Source organism: Dromiciops gliroides, chromosome 1 (assembly GCF_019393635.1).
Source record: "Dromiciops gliroides isolate mDroGli1 chromosome 1, mDroGli1.pri, whole genome shotgun sequence".
Classification (NCBI taxonomy): Eukaryota; Metazoa; Chordata; class Mammalia; order Microbiotheria; family Microbiotheriidae; genus Dromiciops; species Dromiciops gliroides.
In genome coordinates, this window is record NC_057861.1 from 432,857,141 (window position 1) to 432,879,290 (window position 22,150).

The 22,150-nt window shown below is 38.4% G+C and overlaps 1 pseudogene; it reads right to left on the minus strand.

Annotated features, from left to right (window-relative positions):
* Window positions 1-20,416: 20,416 nt before the first annotated feature.
* Window positions 20,417-20,669, minus strand: LOC122739237 (annotated as a pseudogene).
* Window positions 20,670-22,150: the final 1,481 nt, after the last annotated feature.

Here is a 22,150-nt window from a genome sequence, read left to right on the forward strand (position 1 = left end):
CAAAATCTTATAAAAAAGGAATGTTCAAAACTATCTTTACAGATATTGGGGAAAATAAAATACTATTTACAAAAAAAGAAAAGAGAGAGGGGCAGCTAGATGGTGCAGTGGATAGAGTACCAGCCCTGGAGTCAAGAGGACCTGAGTTCAAATCCTGCCTCAAACACTTAACACTTACTAGCTGTGTGACCCTGGGCAAGTCAACTTAACCCCAATTGCCTCACCAAAAAAAAAAGAAAGAAAGAAAATTTTTAAAAAGAAAAGAAAGACAAAATCAAAAAAGATAAAAAAGAATCTAGCATGTAACCTTATGGCATTGCTTACCATCTATAGCACAAGGCCAAAATTAGGGTCACTGAAAATCTATAGCAAGGTCTTGAAGAAATCTCTTGAAAAGCTCAAACAGAAACAGAATCTATCCGATTTGCATACTTGCTACTGGGTTTAAGGAATGAGTGAAAAGTTCTGGGGCCATCATCTTTCTCCTCCACCCTTTTCAGTCACTTCCCTCTCTTTGTTTTCTTTTCTCTTTCCCACCCCATGAATTCGAGTGCCCACTAAGGCCCAAAACAAGTGGTGTTGCAGAGTTATTCTCAAATTATGATAGTAAAATATGACCACATGTAAGCAAGAAAGGTCTGTTTCTGTTAAGTCATGTACCTATGCTGAAAATACTCAGCAACAGGATGGGACTGCTAAAGCCCATGTTGACCCAATACAAAAGATTTCTTGAATCCTGTTTTAGAAAGATATTTGATAAAAATTATTCAAGAAAAAAGGCTTTCTCTTTAGCCCTGACTTAATCAGAAAATTAAATTCACCATTCCCTAAGCATTCCTGTTGATCAAGATTTTACTGTAGTATAATTTACTGCCCATTCCAAAAATGAAGAAATAAATGAGATTTAAAATTACCAAAAAAAATCAATTAACAAAAACAAAGGCTTTGACTCTTTGTGGAGTCAGTAAGACCCAATGGGTCCCATTATAATTTGGGAGGTTTAAACCAGGAAAAGAGCAGGCTGTGAATTTAAGATACACTATGTGTGGCCATGAGCCCCTTCAGATGCACCAAGGGGGATAATGTCAATATCGTATCTGATTGGTCTTAACAGTCACACTAATAAATGCTTGACTTTTGCAAAAGTGGCAATGTTGGAAATAAGTGGAAGCTGCCAACAATGTTATTTTGCTTGATTGCACCATAATTGCTTTTATGTCATTGATATCAAGCTGTGTGTGATTAGAGGCTATTTCAATTCTAATGACAAATACTGTGTTTTGTTTTTATACGACTAAAATAACGTTGCACAGAAGTAGCTTACTCATGTCTCACAATAATGCCCTAATCTGTCAGTTCACAGTAATGGAGATTTTGTTTCTCATTGTTATAGTATTTGTAAGCACAGCTAACAATAATAATAATAATAATAATAACAATAACTGACAGTTCTAGAGCACTTTAAAGTTTTCAAAGTGCTTTACACATTTTATCTCATTTGAACCTAGCGACAGTCCTGTGAGACAAGTATTAGATTTTTTTGTTGTTTAAATATCCCCATTTTAGAAAAGAAAAAATAGACTCAAAGGCTAAGTGATCATATAGCTAGTAAATACTGGATGCAAGATTTGAACTTGTCTTCCTAATTCCAAATACAGCACTCTGACAACTATATCATGCTGTCTTTATATGGGATATGGATATTTTAAGTTCTCAGCAATCATCATATCTCTAAATTTGAGGGGGTGACTGGGAAGGGAGTTGCACTTGTTGACAGTACTGCATATATGTATATATAGAATTTGAGTCAAAGTAATAGAACTGAATAAACAAATGCTTGGTTCTAGGGTTAGCTAGGTGGTCCATTAGATAGACAGAGAGGCCTAGAGTCAGGAAGACCTGAGTTCGAATTTGTCCTCAGACACTTCCTAATTGTGTGACTCTGGGCAAGTCACTTAATCTCTCTTTGCATCAGTTTCCTCATCTGTAAAATGGAGATAATAATAGCACCTGCTTCTCAAGCTTGCTGTCAGGTTCAAATGAAATAATAATTTTAAAGCACTTAGTCCCAGTGTCTGACACATAGTAAGTGCTATATAAATGTTAGCTATCATCATTATTATTAGATAGTTTTAGGTCTATCAAGTTTTTAGGTCTACAAAGTTTTAGGTCTACCAAACAAATAGTTTTAGGTCCGCCAAGAAACATCAGTGGGCCAGCTAGGTGGTGCAGTGGATAGAGCACTGGGACTAAAGTCAGGAAAACTCATCTTTCTGAATTAAAATGTGGCCTCAGATACTGACTAGCTATGTGACCCTAGACAAGTCACTTAACCTCTGTTTGCCTTAATCTACTAGAGAAGGACAATCAGAATTAACTACCAAACATCTAAAATGAAATATTAAGGAACTCAGATTTTTAAATCATCTTGACCAGGTCCCAAGGCCTCAGAGAGCATCTAGAGTTAGATGGGTCGGTTACTTTTTTGGTAATTTGCCCTCTGTCACTTAATCCCACCTGGTACAGTAGCTTTTCTCTAGGTGCAACCTAAGCTCTCCTTCTGTCCTCGTTATTTTTGCTATCAATCAAACAATAAACATTTATTAAGTGTCTACCGAGCACCAGGCTCTTTGCTAAGTTCTAGGGTTAAAAAAAAGGCAAAAAAACAGTCCCTGTCCTCAAAGAGCCCACTACCTAATGGGGAAGACAACATGCAAACAAACTTAACAAACAAGCTATATACATCATATATAGGAAATAATTAATAAAGGGAAGGCACTAGACTTAAGAAGGGTTGGGAAAGGCTTCTTTTAAATGATTGATTGTAGTTGCGACTTAAAGGAAGTCAGGAAAGGCAATAGACAGAGTTAAAAGTGTAGAGCATTCCAGACATCAGGAGCCAGCCAGAGAGAATGCCCAGAGTTGAGAGATAGAATGTCTTGTTCATAGAATACCCAGAAGGCCAATGTCACAGGATTGAAGAGTACATGACTAGGAGTAATGTGTAAGAAGATTGGAAATGTAGAAGGTTCCTAGGTTATGAAGGGCTTTGAAGACCAAATAGAGGATTTTGTATTTGACCCTGGAGACAATAGGAAATGACTGAACTTTATTCAGTGTAAGAGTGACAGGACAGACCTAAGCTTCAGGAAAATCACTTTGGTGGCTGAATAGAGGATGAATTGGAGTGGGGAAGAGATTTGGGGTAAGCAGACCTACCAGCAGACTATGATAATAGTCTAGGCATGAGGTGATGAGGGCCTACACTAGAATGGTGGCAGTGTCAGAGGAGATAATGCAAAGGTGAACTCGATAAGCTTTGGCAACAGATTGAGAGATGGTGAGGAATCAAGGATGACTCATAAGTTTTGTGTTTTTTAAATTAAGTACTATTGCTATATCAGTTTGGGGAAGCATATTTTAATTTATTAATATTATATACCAGTAGGGGCAGCTAGGTGGAGCAGGGGATAAAGTACTGGCCCTGGATTCAGGAGGACCTGAGTTCAAATCCAGCATCAAACACTTGACACTTACTAGCTGCGTGACCCTGGGAAAGTCACTTATCCCTCATTGCCCCACAAAATACACACACACACAATATAACACTAAAGGATTGACCATGAGTCTTCCTAACTCCTCATGGTCTCAGTCCCTGTGGTAGAGAAAACAGGAAGAGAGCTTCAACATGACAATTAGAGAGAGCAGGAGAAAAGCCCCAAAAGGCCCATACTGTCTCCCAGAGAGACAGCACATGTGGTCTCAAGGAAACACAAGAGAGTTCAGAAGACCTACCAGCCAGAGAGCCAAGCCCATGCCAAGAGAGGCGATAGAGGTAGGTCATTATACATTGATCAAAGCTTATTGGTTAGCACAATTCCATTCCATTGGTTGACATGATTTGAAGGTGGTCCAAATTAAAATGAACTCTACAGATGACACCAGGGAAAAGACCTTTGCTTAAGGCAAAGTCCATTATCTAGGTGTGATTTGTTCCCATCAGTCCTTCACAGAGCTAGACAAAAGAGTCTATCTCCATTTCTTTTGTTGCCTTGGGTTTGTCCCAAATAAGATTTGATGAAGTTTCTCAAGAACTGAACTTTCTGCAGGGGGTAGGGAGAGAGAGAGAGAGAAAGTACTGAGAAACTGATCTCTAGGTCCCCCTAAGAAATCCATTATTAATAATTATTTTCTCATAGTTTCTAGCCTGAGGAACTGGGAGGATGCTGTTGCCCTTTCTAGTAATAAGGAAAGTAGAAAGGATAAAAGTTTAGGGGCAAAGATATTGAGTTCTGTTTGGGACATGTTTAAAATGTCTATTGGACATCCTTTTTGAGATGTCTGAAAAGCAGTTGGAGATAATGGACTGCAGGTCAACAGAGAGGTGTGAGGCAGGATGGGTAGAGCTGAGAAACATTAGCACAGAGATGATAATTAAATCCATGGGAACTGATGAGATCACTAAATGATATGATATATAGAGAGAAGAAATGGGAGCCTAAGACAGCCCTGAGGGACCCCTCTGGTTATAGGGCATGATCTGGATGAAGATCCACCAAAGGAGACAAAGAAAACAGTCAGATAGTTAGGATGAGAACCAGGAGAGAGTAGTATTCCAAAAACCTAAAGAGAAGAGAGGATCAAGGAGGATAGAGTGATCAAGAGTGTCAAAGACTACAGAAAAGTCAAGAAGAATGAGGATTGAGAAAAGACCATTGGATTTGGCAACTAAGAGATCAGTGGTAACTTTGGAGAGAACAGTTGTGGTGGAATGAGCCAGATTATAAGGGGTTAAGGAGACAGCGAAGGGAGAGAAAGCAGAGGCGCCTATCGTAGATGGCCTTTTCAAGGCGTTAAGCTACAAAGCACAGAGGAGATGTAGGAAGACAGTCAGCAGGGATGAAAGAATCAAATGGGTTGGGGGTTTTTTCCAGATAAGTGAGGCATGGGCATGTTTGTAGGGAAGGAGCCAGGAGAGGGGGAGAGATTGAAAATAAGTGACAGAATAGGGATGACAGAGGGGCAGTCTGCTAGGAGAGGCAGATGGCATGGGATTGCTAGAGCAGGTAGAAGGATTAGCCTTGGTAAGGAGTAAGGCTCGCATCACGTGAGACAAGTGTGAAGGAGGCGGCAATGGCAGAAGGCACCTGAGCTATGAGAGATGAGGAAGAAGGGAGAAGAGAGAGCTCATGGTGAATGGGCTCAGTTTTTTCTGTTTTTTCCATTTCTTGTTGTTGTTGGGGTTTTTTGTTTGGTTTTTTTGCGGGGCAATGGGGGTTAAGTGACTTGCCCAGGGTCACACAGCTAGTAAGTGTCAAGTGTCTGAGGCCAGATTTGAACTCAGGTATTCCTGAATCCAGGGTCGGTGCTTTATCCACTGCGCCACCTAGCCGCCCCCTCCATTTCTTTTCTAATCAATAGATCAGAGATTTAAAGCTGGAAGGCACCTTGCAACACCCTCATTTAACAGATGAAATAGAATGGAACTACATCTAGGAAGGGCTTACCATGTACCACTATGTGAAAAATAAACAAGGTCAAGCAACAATAAATGACTTGCCCACGGTCACACAACTAGTAAATCTCAAAGGCAAGGTTTTAAACCAGGCATGGGTCTCCAGGGAGATTCTGTCCCCTTTAAATAGGACTGAATGTCTTAGGACGATTATCAAAGACAGAGGATCTTCTGTTGCCAAAAACACGATACCAGAATCCCATACCTTCAGGCCTATTTCCAATCACTTTGCCATAAAGAAGGGAAGACCTATATAGGCAGTGAGTTGGGTCTCACAGCTAGGGAGCCACACTACATAACACAAGAGTGGCTAAGGCAGGAGCCCCAGAACACACAAATGTGAGATTTTTTTTTTAAATAATTGAGCTTCATGAATCCTTAATACTTGTTTTGGTGCAGTGAGTTTTCCTCTATTCTCTACATCCTTGATTCTCGATCTCTAAACCAATGGAGAGACTGAGGCAAATAATAATCACTGATCAAAGGCACAAAATGCCATTGACAATGCTGTCCTATAATTCAGTTCCATCCAGAAAGCATTTAAGTGCCTATCAAGGCCCTGGAAATGCAAAGGAACATGAAGACAGTGCCTGCCCTCAAGGAGCTTCTCCTGACAGCCCATCCCTGCAGTCTGCAATCCCTCTTTGAGGTGCTATGGTATGTGGGACTTTCATTTTATCCCATGTGTCTGGCTACTTCTTGATCTTCCTGAATGGTTAAGTGTGATGTCTGGTCATAAACTAGAGCATATGGCATTCTGTAGTAGCATGTTACACAAACTGTTAGCCCTTTAATGGCTTTTTTCTGCTACTGGGGCATATTGGGTGTTAAGGGAAGACTAGCACCTCCAGGGTGAGGGCTTGCCAACTCCTTTTTAGGGCCGCTTATCCACCTTTGGTGTCTGAATGATTGCTGGTCTTTCTTTTACTCCTTTAGAGAGTTGATGTTGCTTTTGGTTTACAATTTTAAAAAAATTACTTTTTTTAAAAAAGAATTATAATTTTAGAAGGTATTGGAAGTTCTACTAGTTTCCACTTCAACTGGACAATCAAAATGGATCCAAGACATTGGTAGGGGAGCTGATTGCAATTGTCCCAATGACTCACTGAATATATTCCTTTAATATACTTGGTAGTTTATGTGTCCACTACAGGAGGGAAGCTGGGGCCCAGTAGCCCTGTGGTGAAGTGGACTCTCACAATTATTCCCTTTTGTATGACCCTACTATAAACTCCCAGCCTAACAATGGAATACAGGGTCTCCCTTCATTTGGGGTCTCCCCAGAATCAGTGTTATTTCTAATCCAGTGTCTAGAAGACCCTTAAATGCCTGCTTTTTTTCCTTTCTTTCCTTTTTTTTTTTCAGGGTAATGAGGGTTAAGTGACTTGCCCGGGGTCATACAGCTAGAAAGTGTCAAGTGTCTGAATCCAGATTTGAACTCAGGTCCTCCTGAATCCAGGACCAGTGCTTTATCCACTGCACCACCTAGCTGCCCCGCCCCCCTGATTTTTTTTTTCTTGCTCTAGCATATGGTAATGTGGGATCCTGACTCAGGGTCTCTGCAATGATAAGGCAAAAAAAGTACTCCTCTTACTAGGCCCCAGCTTTATTCTGAATATGCTGTCTTAAACTGGCAAAGATCAGTTTAACTAAAGAGTTGACAATATCAAACCAGTTGAATGGAGGTCTTCTGCCTTGACCCCCTCCCCCATAATCCCTCCCCCCATGAGCTTTGGGCTGGGAATATTCTAGAGAACTTTGGGGAAACTCAATTTTTCTAGATATATGCATCACTTTATGCCTCTTAAAAATAACATTTTAGGAAACAAAAGCATTTTCCCCTAATGTTAGAACAATATATATTTAATAACTGGGGTTGGCCCTGGTCTGCCTGTTTGGGTATAAGTACAACTGGCATGCCTAGGATGGTTGTATATTTTACATCCAGTCCAGGAAGGACAATCCAAGAAAAGTACATCACAGGTAAGCTTTCACAGTTGGAGATGGAAATTGAAATGACATGTCTTATATGAAAGAGACAAAGAATGAATGGAGAAGCAGAGGTTGAAAGAAGCTTGGAAGCAACCTGAGATTTTGAGTCAGTCTTTGTTTATTTTCCCTTTGTATTTGACAAATCAGAACAGTCAATTATTTATCATAACTTCTCCCTAGTTCTTTGTTATTGTCTATCCTTCTGCTAATAGAAACAGCAACAAAAAACATCAACCAGGAAGTTGTAAATAGAACACAAAGAATGCATTATTAAAATTATGTTACTCATCTGGTAGATACAATGGAGTTTGTAGTTTATGACAGCATGAACTACTGCTTTATCTTTTCTGACCACACATTAACCAAGAAGTTAACTATGTAGCTGACTGAATTGTTTTTTCCCTTCTTGGAAATTAAAAGCTTGATGTATTTTAAACATATGAAACAGAACAAAATAAATCCACAGGATCATTGGGAATATAACAGGAAAAGGGGACTTCTGTTACTGTGAGCAAGTTATGCCAGTTTCCTCATCTGTAAAATTAAAGTTTTGGGAAAGATGGCCTCTGATGTACTTTCCTGTCCCAAATTTATAAACCTGTGATGTTATATGTTCAACAGGATCTCTGGACACAAAACTTTGCTATATAAATTGATTATAATTATACTGTTAGGGGCAGCTAGGTGGCGCAGTGGATAAAGCACCGGCCCTGGATTCAGGAGGACCTGAGTTCAAATCCAGCCTCAGACACTTGACACTTACTAGCTGTGTGACCCTGGGCAAGTCACTTAATCCCCACTACCCTGCAAAAAAACAAAAAACAAAGAAAAAAAATTATTATACTGTTAAAATATTGTGGTTATTTAATCACATCCAATTCTTCCTGACCCTCTTTGGGGTTTTCTTGGCAAAGATACTGGAGTAGCTTGCAATTTCCTTCTCCAGCTCATTTTACAAATGAGGAAACTGAAACAAACAGGGTTAAGTGACTTGCCCAGGTTCACCTAGCTAGTTGGCTGAGGCTGAATTTGAACTCAGGGAGCAGAGTCTTCCTGAGTCCAGGCCCAGCACTCTCTACTGCTCCACCTAGATGCCCATATGTTACCACATAAGCCACAATTATTTCCGTGACAAATTATATTTTGGTTAAAAAATGGCATCATTATTTTTAGAAAATATTTATCAAAAGCATTGCAGTATAAGATGACCAGATTCACCTAGACATATATAATTGTAATAGGGATAGAGGTGGAGAATGAAGCAATAATTTCATCGGCATAAGTAAAACCAAGATGAGGAAACTCCCTTTATCAATTTAGGTGGACAACTCTGAAACTTACAAAGATGCTCAAAACACTCAGGGTTTAAGTGATTTATCCAATCATATACTAATAATAACAATAAAAATAAATTATATAATGTTTTAAGGTTTGCAAAGTGCTTCACAAATATCTCATTTTATCTTTGCAAAAAAACCCATGAGGTAACTGTTGTTATTATCCTCATGTAAGGGAAACTGAAGCAGAGGTTAAATGACTCACCCAGGATCACTCAGCTAGGAAGGATCTGAGGCCATATTTAAATTCAGGTCTTTCTGGTACCAAGTCCAACACTCTATCTACCATGCCACCTAACAGCATCCAGCATGTGTCAGTTATAATAATATATATCAATAAAAATACAAAAAATAAGGAATAAAATATTATATAAATCTTTATCATCTAACAAGTCAGAAGGAAATAAGTTAGTGAATGAGCAATCTTTCTCTTCTATATCCCTTTCCAAGTCTATCTAAAGCTCTTCCTCCTGGAGCTTTGTTATCTTTCTTTTTTCTATATAATTATCCCTTCCACATCACAGCGGTTGAGTGCGTGATGCCCCCATGATCTGCAAAATCTGTGGAAAAATTTTTGGCTCTCCCTTCATACCAGAGAAAAAGTCTGAATTTTTTTCTTTTGTTGGGTATTTACAGTACCTTATTGTAAAATTTGGGTATATTATGGGTATTAAAAGATAAAATATGTTGATGTTATATAATACTATGCATTTTTATGTTTCTAAACTGTTTCTTATGTTTTTATATGGCTTTTTTTAAGCTGGCTTTTATATGTCATCTGTGGTTTCTACACAACTCCCCAAAAAATCCCATTTAAAGAAAAATTTGGAACAAAAAATCTTATAAAAATGTTGAAAACTATCTTTACATGTAACTGGAAAATAATAAAATACTTTTATGATTAAAAAAATAAAATCTCATCATCCAAAAAAAACTTTGCAACATTAAAAAAAAACATTTAATTTCTTATGCCAACCTGCAATATATTAAAACTATGATGGGAAAAGTCACAATGTGGAAGGGATAACTGTACATAATTGTAATTAATCAGTGTGTGCAATTCTCATTCTGTTGATCTCTCTTTGCACAACTTCATAGGGGTTTCTCCATATAGCTTTATATTATTCATATTTATTCCTTTGGCATACCTGAAATATTCTGTTACCTTAATCTACCACAATTTAATTAGCCATCCTCCAATCATTAGAAATATAAGTTGCAGGGCAGCTAGGTGGCACAGTGGATAGAGCACCGGCCCTGGAGTCAGGAGTACCTGAGTTCAAATCCGGCCTCAGACACTTAACACACACTTACTAGTTGTGTGACCCTGGGCAAGTCACTTAACCCCAATTGCCTCACTAAAAAAAAAAAATAAAGAAATATAAGTTGTATCCAAATGTAGTAGTATGTAATAGAAACAACTCCCTGTGCAAGTTACTGTGCTTTCTTCTTTTCATAATTTTAGGAAGGCCTAGCAATAGAAATCAATGGATCAAAAGCATTACCAGCTTAGTGATTTTTAGTGTATATTATCATATCACCCTCTAAATATTTGTACCAGTTCCAATAATAATATATCAAAGTGCCTGTTTCAAGGGAGTTCTGCCAACATTGAATCCATATTAGATTTGTTGTATTTCATTGATTTATTGATCAGTTCCCAGAAAACCCAAAGTGAGAAATCTCCTGCAACTGTTCAATGCCCAGAACTGTGTGGAATATATCACAATGCAGTTCCTGTCCTTGAAGAGTTGAGTCATTTCATTGGAGAGAGAAGAATAAAACCTCAGGAAACAACCACAGATTAATACTAGACAGATCTTTGTTGTTCAGTCATTTTAGTTGTGTCTGACATGACTCCATTTTGGGTTTTCTTTGCAAAGATACTGGAGCAGTTTGCCATTTCCTTTTCCAACTCATTTTACAGATGAGGAAACTGGAGCAAACCTGGTTAAGTGACTTGCTCAGGGTCACCTAACTAGTAAGAGTCCGAAGCCAGATTTAAACTCAGCAAGATGTCTTCTTAACTTAAGCCCCACAACTCTATCCACTGAGCTACTATAAAAGAAGCCCTAAAAAAGAGAGATCACAGTGGTCTGCAGTGAACTGGAAAAACTTCATCAAGACCATATGACTTCTGATGGACTTTGGAAAATAAGAAAGAATTCTCACTGACTGGGACATTTTTCTTCCTTCTCTCAAGGCATCAAAAGCCCTTGTTTCTGGTAATATCCCTAGTACTCCCATGGAGAGGCTTTATAATTCGTGTGTGTGTGTGTGTGTGTGTGTATGTGGATATGGAAATGATATGTATATGTATATTGTATATATTACATGTATGTATGTGTATATGTATAAGTGTGTATATATGGATATGGATGTGGATATGGATATAGATATATATGAGTTATATGGATTGAATGTTTTAAAAGCACTTTCTCTAAAAGATGAGAGGGAGTGTTGGATAGGGGACAGAAGGCCAGCAGGAAGACCTGAGTCCAAGTCCCACCTTTGACACATGACTGGAAAAGTTATTTTATTTTTCAGTGTACCCAGGCAACACCCTAGGACTATAAATTGAAAAATAGTTGTAGATCTGTATTAGGGGAGGGAGCTTCCTCACTGGGAGTTCCCTACAGTAACATAATGACAGGTTTTGACATCTCCACAACAGCCCTGTGAGTCATGTAGCATAAACCATATCACCCTTTTTAAATGAGGAAATTGAGGTTCAGAGAGGCTTAGGAACTAGAGTCCAGATTCAAACCCAGATATCCTGGCTCTAGCCCAGGACCCTTCTTGGGTGGTCTTGCAGACACTCAGGACCACCCAGATGCCCAGCAGGAGGACCTAGTTCAGGTAACTATGATTGCTAAGCTAAGTGGTGCTGCAACAACTCATCTTAAGCACAATCCTATTCTTCTCCCTATTTATTTGGGAATGACAGGAGAGGGGTTAGAGGGAGATGTGAAAGGACAAAGACCCTGGTGTTCCTGGGGAGGTGGTACTCAACCTCACATTTTTTTTCCTACCTACCAAGAGCGGTGTCAGTTATGGGTAAATTGAGAGAGGACACCCTAGCTTGGACTTACTTTGAACAGATGGAGAAATTCGGCACTTCTAAGAATCTTAATCATTGAGAAACGTGCAGAGTAGCCTGGAGGTAGTTACTCCTGTGGGTTAACTCCCTAATGAACTGCATTCATTAGATCTGGTGCTTATGGCCATCTTGGTTGGAAAAAAAGCAAATATTATCTGGTATTCAAATAGGACCTTATTAAGGAATTAAGTCATGATGTCCCTTTCTGTATTTCCAGCAAGCCTTCATAGAGAGAGGCATAAAGACACTGTGAGATAGTAGAAAGGAGGAAGAGAATAAACATTTATATTGTACCTGCTACATGTCAGGCACTGTACTTTATAAAAATCTCATTTGATCTCCACCACAACCCTCTGAGGTAAGTGCTGTTATGATTCCCATTTTTCAGTTGAGGAAACTGAAGCAAACAGAGGTTAAAGTGACTTACCCAGGATCACACGGCAAATGTGAGTCCAGATTTGAACTCCAATCTTTCCTGACTCCAAACCCCCCACTCTATACACTACACTACCCATCTACCTAAAGAATACTGTCTCTAGAGTCAGAGGACCTGGGTTCAAATCCCAGATCTGTCACTTCCTACCTGTAGAACCTCAGAGAAATCATTTAATCTCTCTCATCCTCAGTTTCTTCATCTGTAAAATGAGGAGACTGGAATAGATAACCTTTCCAGCACCTTTCAGATCTACCTTAGTTTTATCTCCTGTGTCTTCCATCATCAACTCTGTCTGGCTGTTTCCTTAAGGATATAATCTATGCTCTCAATGTCAGATGTGCTACATTGGAACTATTGCCTGTAATGGGCCAGAAATTACCTAGGCTTTTCATTTGAGCTCCACAATGCTATCCTCTGGTTTTTTTCTGAGCAGGAGAAATTACATGGAAATAGATCAAGACTTGTTGGCCACCAAAACTATGTAAAAGAGCATCAAAATTACAATCAGAATGCACATAGGGTAATGAGGAAGAATCAGTCCTTTTTTGAACAATAATAATAACTCACATTTTTATGACATTTTAAAGTTCACAAAGCACTTTCCTCATAAGAACACTATGAAATAAGTACTTTAATACCCAGTGCATTTGTGGCCTCACTAATGTGGCCACTCCCTCTAATGCAGCAGATTGTGACACCATCATAGCTTCTTGTTACATACAACTCTTGTCCATATCTTCCTTTAATGCATCCAGAGGCATGCTGGAGGCTTTCATTGAGATCTCTTGATATTATATAGGTTCTAATATAGCATTCAGGCTGCCTATCTGTTATACTTGCTCTGGTTATATTACTGGCTCACTTCCTTTTCTGGTCATAAATATCTTTGATGACATCTTTACTTCTGCTTAAATCTTACATTTATCAGTAATAACATGAAGCACTTGGTTCTTTCTATGGGAATTTTAAGGTAGATCTTATCTAGGAGAATCTACACTGGTCTTTGGTTTGTTACAAAGGTGCGATGCCTTCTGTAAAGGTTCAGTTACAGGGCAGATGAAAAATATCAGTAGTTACTAGCAGCCAACTCCAGGACAGATGGGTTACCCCAGTATTACAGCAAGCCACCCAATTAACTATCCCCATATTAAATTTGGCCCCTACACTATTTATAACCACCTTGCGCTTTGCCTTGCCCTTTGGGTAACCCATAACTTTTATTTCTTGGAGATTACAGTATGCCATGATTTGCATCATAAAAAAAAATTTTTAAATATCATTTTCAAAGATTCACCTGGCCTGTAAGGGTTGTCTAAAACTGCAGTTCTCCTACTAATCAGTGAAAATCAAAGAATACTTGCCTCAAGGAATTTAATTGATTCTGGGGGTTGTGTATAAACACAAAGAGAGTTACATCTGACATCTTTAAACCACCAAGCTATCCTTCAAGGATGTCTGGTTTGCTGTTCAAAAGTCGGGGCCACTATCTCAATCTGCCTTCAAATAATGAGCACTTCTTAGTCTCATAAGAGAAGAAAGGGGGTCATCAAGCCCCCACTACCAAACTTCTATCGAATCATGATGTTCCCTGTGCCTCAATTCTGTAACCAATCATGCTGCCTTCAATTCCATGATGTCATTTACCCTGCTCTATTCATTGTTCTGTACTCACCAAAACCTAGATGAGGGGAACTGTTCTTTTGCTTGGGGTCTTTGGTATAGATGATCACAATCCACTGACCCACTTATTGACAGGCAGCATGTCCCTGCTAATAAATGTTATCTAACTTGAGGAATTTTCTCAGTTTACCCTTCTGTTAAATTTCAATCGGGACAATATATAAGACTCTAAGATATTTGGTTTAGCTAAACAAAGTCAGCTAGAAAGTTAAGCATTATCTTTTCTTCCTATTTTTTCCTGGATTGTTTTTTCTTTTGCTTCCCTGGCAATCATGTAATGATGATGATACCTAGCCCCGTTGTCATTTCCTCCCACACCATAGCTCCATCAGTCAGCTCCAAGAGTGGGAGATTATCTACACTCAGAGGCTGAGCATGTTCCATTTCTAGCATATTGTCATTTTATGCATTTGACTAACATGTTTCATGATGTGTGACTTGTGTCAAAAAGAAAAGACTTTGAAACATCTGCCAAAGGCATATACCTTTGTAAAATACGAAAAGCCCAGATACTTGATGATTGATTCATCCTGAGTTTATAACTATTCTTAGACATATTAATTTCATCAAGTTTTTTCCATGTTATTTTCAAATGCCAATAATATTTTTATGTTACCTGGTTTCCCATTCCACAAAATATTTTGCATCCAATAAATTTTTAAAATACTGACTGCCCCATTTTTCCAAAATTCTCTGACAACATCCTTTGTAGCATGTCTCCTACATAACTTCTCATTTATAATATGTTGTAGCCTGTTCATGCCCACTATGTGTCTCTAAATTGCCCTTTGAGTTATCATCATCTTAAATTCTTTAGAGACTAAAGTATTCCATGACCTGAAGCCATATACTGGCATTAGAAAGGCATTGTTGTTGTTTAAAAAGCTGGGGTTTTGTTTCAAGGTCAAGCTTGGCACCATTAAATCACTGTGTGGGTTCTCAAAAGCAGTCCTAGCCTGCTTTCCTCCTCCTGTTTAATTCTAGGCCCAACTCACTGTCCATTTGCATCATCTGTCTCAGATATAAGGATGATGGATGAGTTCTATAGATTATCCATTTAAATGCATATCATAGTCTGAGCAATAGGAAATTTTCATCCAGTTCTTTTTTTTTCCTACATGCATAGCTAAACCAACCTCTTTTGAGTGATTACAGATCTCATTTAAAAGGCTCCCCAGTGTCCTGGGCATTGATGTAACCAGCACAATGTCATACATAAATAAGAGCCTCTGGAAGATCTCATCCTCTTTAGAAAATTGCTCTTTGATTTGGACTCTGTGTTGGAAATCCTCCACAACATGAAGCAAACACTTTTTGATGAGTATGCATTTCCCTGTCTTTGTCTCATTTGATAATAGGCAGAGGGTCACAAAACAAAGTTATTTCTGTTTTTAAATCTTCCAAGGAATCATGCATGATTTGGACTTATACATAGAAAAAAGTTTAAAAAGGTGGCATTTTGTTTCACAAAATCGAGGGTTTTTTATAGATCTCACTAGCACAGTGTTCTCTGTACCTTTTGGTCAATTATGTGCCTATAACAATGTGGTCACCTAGGAAATATTGCTTGTGGAAGTCTGCCTGATCTATTTCGATACTCTCTTCAAGGAGACCCTTAATCATTGTATAGATTATTCTAATAAAAGTTTTATATCAGTAAAGCATCATATCTACACGATCTCATTCAAGTTAACCAATAACTCCTGGACTTTCTAAATCTGTGACCTCATTCATGTTTGGTGTCCCATCTTCTCATCATCTAAGACCCTTTTTCATGTCATCTGGCAAATCATCACTGAAAGGTCCAGGGGGTGGGGAAGGGGTTCCTTCTTAGTCTTTGATATTATCTGAATAAAAACAGAATACATAAGTGATCCATCTATTGTTCCCTGCTCTCGCTCCTTGATCAATGTACCGCATGTTACAACTGTACATTTTTTTTATATCTATGCTACACCTCTTATTCAGTTGTATGCTGCAAACAGGGTGCAGCCTATTTATACCCAGTATGTATCTTTCTCCCCTACCCTTTGGGTAACCTGTAATTTTGGTTCTTCGGAAGTTATAGTATTCCATGATGTCTAGCCACATAATACCACAGAAAGAATATTGGTATCAGAAGGGGGTGTGGTTCATTTGTTTTAAAGAGCTGCATAGGGTCATTACAAACAGTGCACAGTCGCAAATGTGCTCAATAAAAGATAGCTTATCTTCTCATTCAATTCTGGACCCATTTCACTGTTCACCTGCAATTTCTGACCAAATCATATGTACTAATGAACAGGCTCCATGGGTTATCTTTCCAACTGTATATTAGAATCAGGATAATAGGAATTCTTCATCTACTTATGTTTTTTTTTCTTTTGTGGATAGTTGGGTCATTCATTTGCATGATTTTAGATGTCATTTAGGAGGCTCTATGGTGTTCTAGGGTTTAATATAATGTTCAATGCCATCTGTAAACATGAGCATTCAGAGGACCTCACCATTTATAGGAAATTCCATTTTCATTTGTAAACTGAGTTCCATATCTTTCATGACAGTAGCAAAAATGGGGAGGGGGAGGAAAGAGGGGGTCGAAGAAAATGATTACAAATACGAATATGCATTTTTCCAGACCTCTAATTTCATTAGCATAGGGGATTCCTGGTGAGGAAGCTTCATCTATCAAAGCAGAATAGCAGCTTTTAGTGTAATATATAGAGTTGCCTCAGAGTATCCAGGAGTTAAATGACTTGCTCAGAATCATACAGCAAATATGTCAAAGGCAAGATTTAGATCCATGTCTTCCTAACTCCAAGGCTTGCCTTCCTGCCACTAAGTAATGTGGCTTCACTAGATTTAGATTAATTTTTTTAAAAGATCTTGATTTCCATAGATTGCCATTGTAGGTAGAATTTCATAACCACAAAAGCAAGAAAATTTAATTATACATAGTGTTCTACTATTTTGCATAATGAACCTTGACAAGTACTGCAGGACTTACTCTATTTGGGGGTTTTGTAAGTATTATATAGAATCAGATTATTTCTATATTGTCATGACTAAATGAATTATTTGGAAAAAAATCTTAAAGACTCTTTTCATTTATAAGAATGAGAACTTCATTTAATTAATCAAAGCATTAAAAATATAGTGACTAGCCTTTAAAATGTCATTATGATCAATAGTATCATTGAGCAAACATGAATTATATTTTTCATGCAATTATGAATGTCAGATTCTTACTAGAATGTTCATTATTATTACTTTTTGCAATAAGTCATTCATTCAACAATTGTTTATTGACAACTTTAAAAACAAGACAGTCTGTCTTCAAGGAGCTTTTATTCCATTGGGGGAAGAGGGAAAATATATACGCATATAGATAAACACAAATATATATGTAAAAGTTGACTGTAAAATAAACTAAATGTATAAAAGATCATTAAACCAGAATTCATGCACTATAACCCAAATCTACTGTTGAGGATTTTACTAGGAAACTCAGTGAACCTTTGTTCTGTCAATCTACTCACATTTCTTTACTATCTGCAACCATGGATATGACCATTGCTTCAGAGAGTGATGCTGGCAGAAAAGATTGGAGCTGTCCAACTAGAACCAATCTGGGCAGGCTAAGAAGCAGAGGGGGGCCTCATCTCCACCTATAAGAAGCTACAGACTGTGTGAACTCATTAGATTCACACACTCATCATCATTCCTAGTATTAAATTATTCCTCTTTATTGCTGGACCCCATCTCTTCTTTTGCTCTTTAATCTATGTTTAAGTATATTTACATATAACCTATATTTAACCTATATTGCTCTTTAACCTATATTTAGCTGATATCCTGACATCAGTTCTGATTTCTGACCTGGACATTGGTGTCTTCCTCTGTAACCCTTTCCCATCTGGCCCTCACATAGCTGACAAATAATTTCAGTGTTTTTAGGACTAATATAATGCATTTAAATATTCCTTTGGAGGAAAGAGTGTGCTTTCCAATCACAACCTTCTTAGTTCTTCTTAAATGCTTCTTTCCTTCTTTCTTCTTCTTTTTCTTTCTGCCTTCCTTCCTGCCTTTCCTGGGAGACTTCAGCCTAAATCAAGGAAGCCTCTTGGCTCTGGCCCATGGCAAGGCACCAGCCCCGCCCTGCCCCGCCCTGCCCTGGGTATCAGCTAGGAAAGGCAGTTCACCAGTGAGAATTCATATAAAAAGTTATTGCCGGGGCAGCTAGGTGGCGCAGTGGATAGAGCACCGGCCCTGGATTCAGGAGGACCTGAGTTCAAATCCGACCTCAGACACTTAACACTTACTAGCTGTGTGACCCTGGGCAAGTCACTTAACCCCAATTGCCTCACTAAAAAAATAAATAAATAAATAAAAAGTTATTGCCTTTGTGGATGAATTTTTTTTATCAAATTACTGACACACTAGAAAACATGACTTGTACCCAAAATTTGGCTGAAACGTTTTCACTTTTAATCAGCTGAAGCAAATGCAGAACTAGGCAAAGGTATAACAAAGTCATCCTCTTATTATAACACTGGCAAGATCATGTCACCAATTTAATACTTTCTATTTCCATAAACTAGTGATTAACAAGGATTAAATGAAAGAATATCAAGTCTAATAGCTAGTCTCTTTTTTGAGTCTGCCGAGAAATTCTCTCAGCCCTTTTACGGTATGGGTCAGGGGGGGAGCAAACACAGGCAAAACTGTGAAATAGCTCAAGCTTATCTTTGGTCCCTTTATCATCTTCCATTTCAGTATCAGTATCCCAGCTGAAGCAGGTGCTATGGAGTACATAGAGTTTGATCAGAGATCAAAAACAACAAGGTTATCCACTGCATCCCAGGTCATCACTAGTCATCTCGATTTTTGTCTTGCCACTGAACTTTGATGACTCTGAAAGAAAGATTAAGGCTGGTGACTTTGTGCCGCTCTGCCTCACTTAAATCCAATTCACTCATAACTTAAGACATTACCAATTACGTCACTGGTCTTCTTTGAAAATAAAGGATGGGGCAGGTAGGTGGCGAAGTGGATAGAGCACCAGCTCTGCAGTCAGGAGGGCCTGAGTTCAAATCCGGCCTCAGACATTTAACACTTACTAGCTGTGTGACCCTGGGCAAGTCACTTAACCCCAATTGCCTCACCAAAAAAAAAATAATAATAATAAAGGATGAAAAACAGCAGTCCCTTCTTAGAACCCTCTCTCAGAATCTTCAGTGGCTGACCTAGAACCATCACAACACCCTCACCCTGACCAGAGCTGTGCCCTAACTCTGAATCTCTCTACCCTCTTTTCTTCTCTCTCTCTCTCATCCAAACATTTATTGTATGTTTTGTTCTTCAAGGAAGATACTCACAACTAGTCATCCTTAAAAAGGATAAAGCCAGGTATCTCTGTCTTATTTGTCTTTGTATCCTCCCACTAGCACCCACTACAGTGTTCTGCACTTAAGAAGTATTTAATAGGGGGCAGCTAGGTGGCACAGTGGATAAAGCACTGGCCCTGGATTCAGGAGTACCTGAGTTCAAATCCGGCCTCAGACACTTGACACTTACTAGCTGTGTGACCCTGGGCAATTCACTTAACCCCCATTGCCCTGCAAAAAAAAAAAAAAGAAGTATTTAATAAATATTTGTTGAATTGATTTAGAACAGTAGAATCTCTAAGTCCAAAGGGACCTGGAAGGTTATCTAGTCCAGCCCATACCTAAAGCAGCAATCCCTTCTATAACACTCAATAGGTGATGATGCAGCATCCCCTTAAAGATGTCCAGTGATAAGAAACTCACTTCCTCAAATTAAAACAACTCTGAGGTTCCATCTCACACCTATCAGATTGTCTCACATGACAGAAAAGAAAAATGACAAATGCCAGAGGGGGTGTGGAAAAGCAAGGACACTAAGGCACTATGAATTGTGAATTGTGAATTGTCTATCATTATGGAGAACACTTTGGAACTATACCCAAAGAGCTATAAAACTGTGCATACCTTTTGACCCACCAATACCATTTCTAGGTTTATATCCCAAAGAAATGAAAAAATGAAAAGGACCCATGCGTACAAAAATATGTATAACAATTCTTTTTGTGGTGGCAAAGAATTAGACATTGAGAGGATACCCATCAATTGGGGAATGGCTGTACAAGTTGTGATATATGATTGTGATGGAATACTATTATGTTATGAAATTATAAGCAGGATGTAAATCAGCTACTCTGATTGATACAGTGATCCAAGACAATTCCAAAACACTCATGATGGAAAATGCCATCCACCAGAAGGAGAACGAATGAGCTCTTTCTTTTTTGAGACAAGGACACTTATTTGGGGGAAAGGGGAAAACAGATGGAAGATTCACAGACTCTTCAACCACTGGAGGGAGGGCCCCTGAGGATTCTGAGGGTGGCTGGGGATGTCAGGCATGTTGCCATCCTCTCGAATAGGAACAGGGCAGTTGTAAGGTGTAGCTTGGTTGATTATACCTGCATACTTGGTATAGGGACTTAAGGGAGGTCAGAGCAGAGCTATGACCTATGGTGAAGGACACTGTCAGAACCGGCTCCTTAGCCCAGGCCTCCTTCAGGAACTGGCCTAGTCTGCCCTACATGTTGGCCACTTTCTATTGAAATCTTAAATATAAATTGAAGCATATTGCTTCACTTTATTTTTCTTGCTTTTTTTGCAACATGGCTAATATGGAAATCTGTTTTGCATGATTTTACATGTATAATTGATATCATATTGCCTCCCTTCTCAATAGATAAGGAAGGGACAGACAGGAGAGAGGGAATTTAAAATTTAAATATTTTTAAAAGAATGTTTAAAATAAATAAATAATGTGTTGTGTTGTTTTTTTTTTTAAAAAGAAACTCACAGGGCCACTAGCCCTGGATTCAGGAGGACCTGAGTTCAAATCCAGCCTCAGACACTTGACACTAGCTGTGTGACCCTGGGCAAGTCACTTAACCCTCATTGCCCTGCAAAAAAAAAAAGAAAGAAAGAAACTCACTGCCACATGCAACAGAGGGTCTAGTATACTTTTGGACAGCTCTAATTGTTTCAAATATTTTCTTCATATCAAGCTAGAATTACTACCTCAAATTCCATATAATGATACTAAATTTGTTCTCTGGGGTAAAAAGAACAAATCTAATCCATCTTTCACATGACAATCCTTCAAATCAAATGCTTGTAGACAGATCTCATATCTCCTCTATGTCTTTTCTTAAGATTAGAAATTTCTAGTTTCTGGGGTAACTAGGTGGCTCAGTGGATAGAGCACCAGCCCTGGAGTCAGGAGTACCTGAGTTCAAATCCGGCCTCAGACACTTAACACTTACTAGCTGTGTGACCCTGGGCAAGTCACTTAACCCCAATTGCCTCACTAAAAAAATAAATAAATAAAATAAAAAGAAATTTCCAGTTTCTTTGATGTATCTTTATTTGGCATGGTTTTTAGTCTCTTCATCATCTGGATCATCTTCCTTTTTACATGCTCCAGCTTCCCAAACTGTGGCACTTACACATGAATCAAATAATCTGGATGTGATGTGAACATGACACAGAACTCTCACTTTCTTCATTTTGAACATTATGCTTTGGTTATGTAACTAATGGTCACATTACTTTCTTTGATTGCTTTATCACATCATTGATTCACATTCAGATTATGATCCACTGAGACCATTAGCCTTTTTTCACTCTAACTGTTGTCTAGTCACATCTGCCCCCATACTTTACTTGCATCCTTCATTTATGGAACCCAAGCATAATACTTTATTTTTGTTCTTCTTATATTTAGTGTATTTGTCAAAATGCCTTTGGATCCTGATTCTGTCATCTAACATTTTAACTCTCCAAGCTTTTTGTCATTTGCAAATTTTATATGCATGGTATCTTTATTTTACCCAAGTCATTTATTTTAAGAAACTATAGAACAGAACAGGGCCAAGTATGAATGATGAACTACACTATAGTTCTCCCTTCAGACTGACAATGATCCACTTATTATTTATTTACCTTTGGGTCTTGCAATTTATTTAGTTAGCTACAAATCCAGTCCAAATTTCTCCATTTTACTCATTGTGA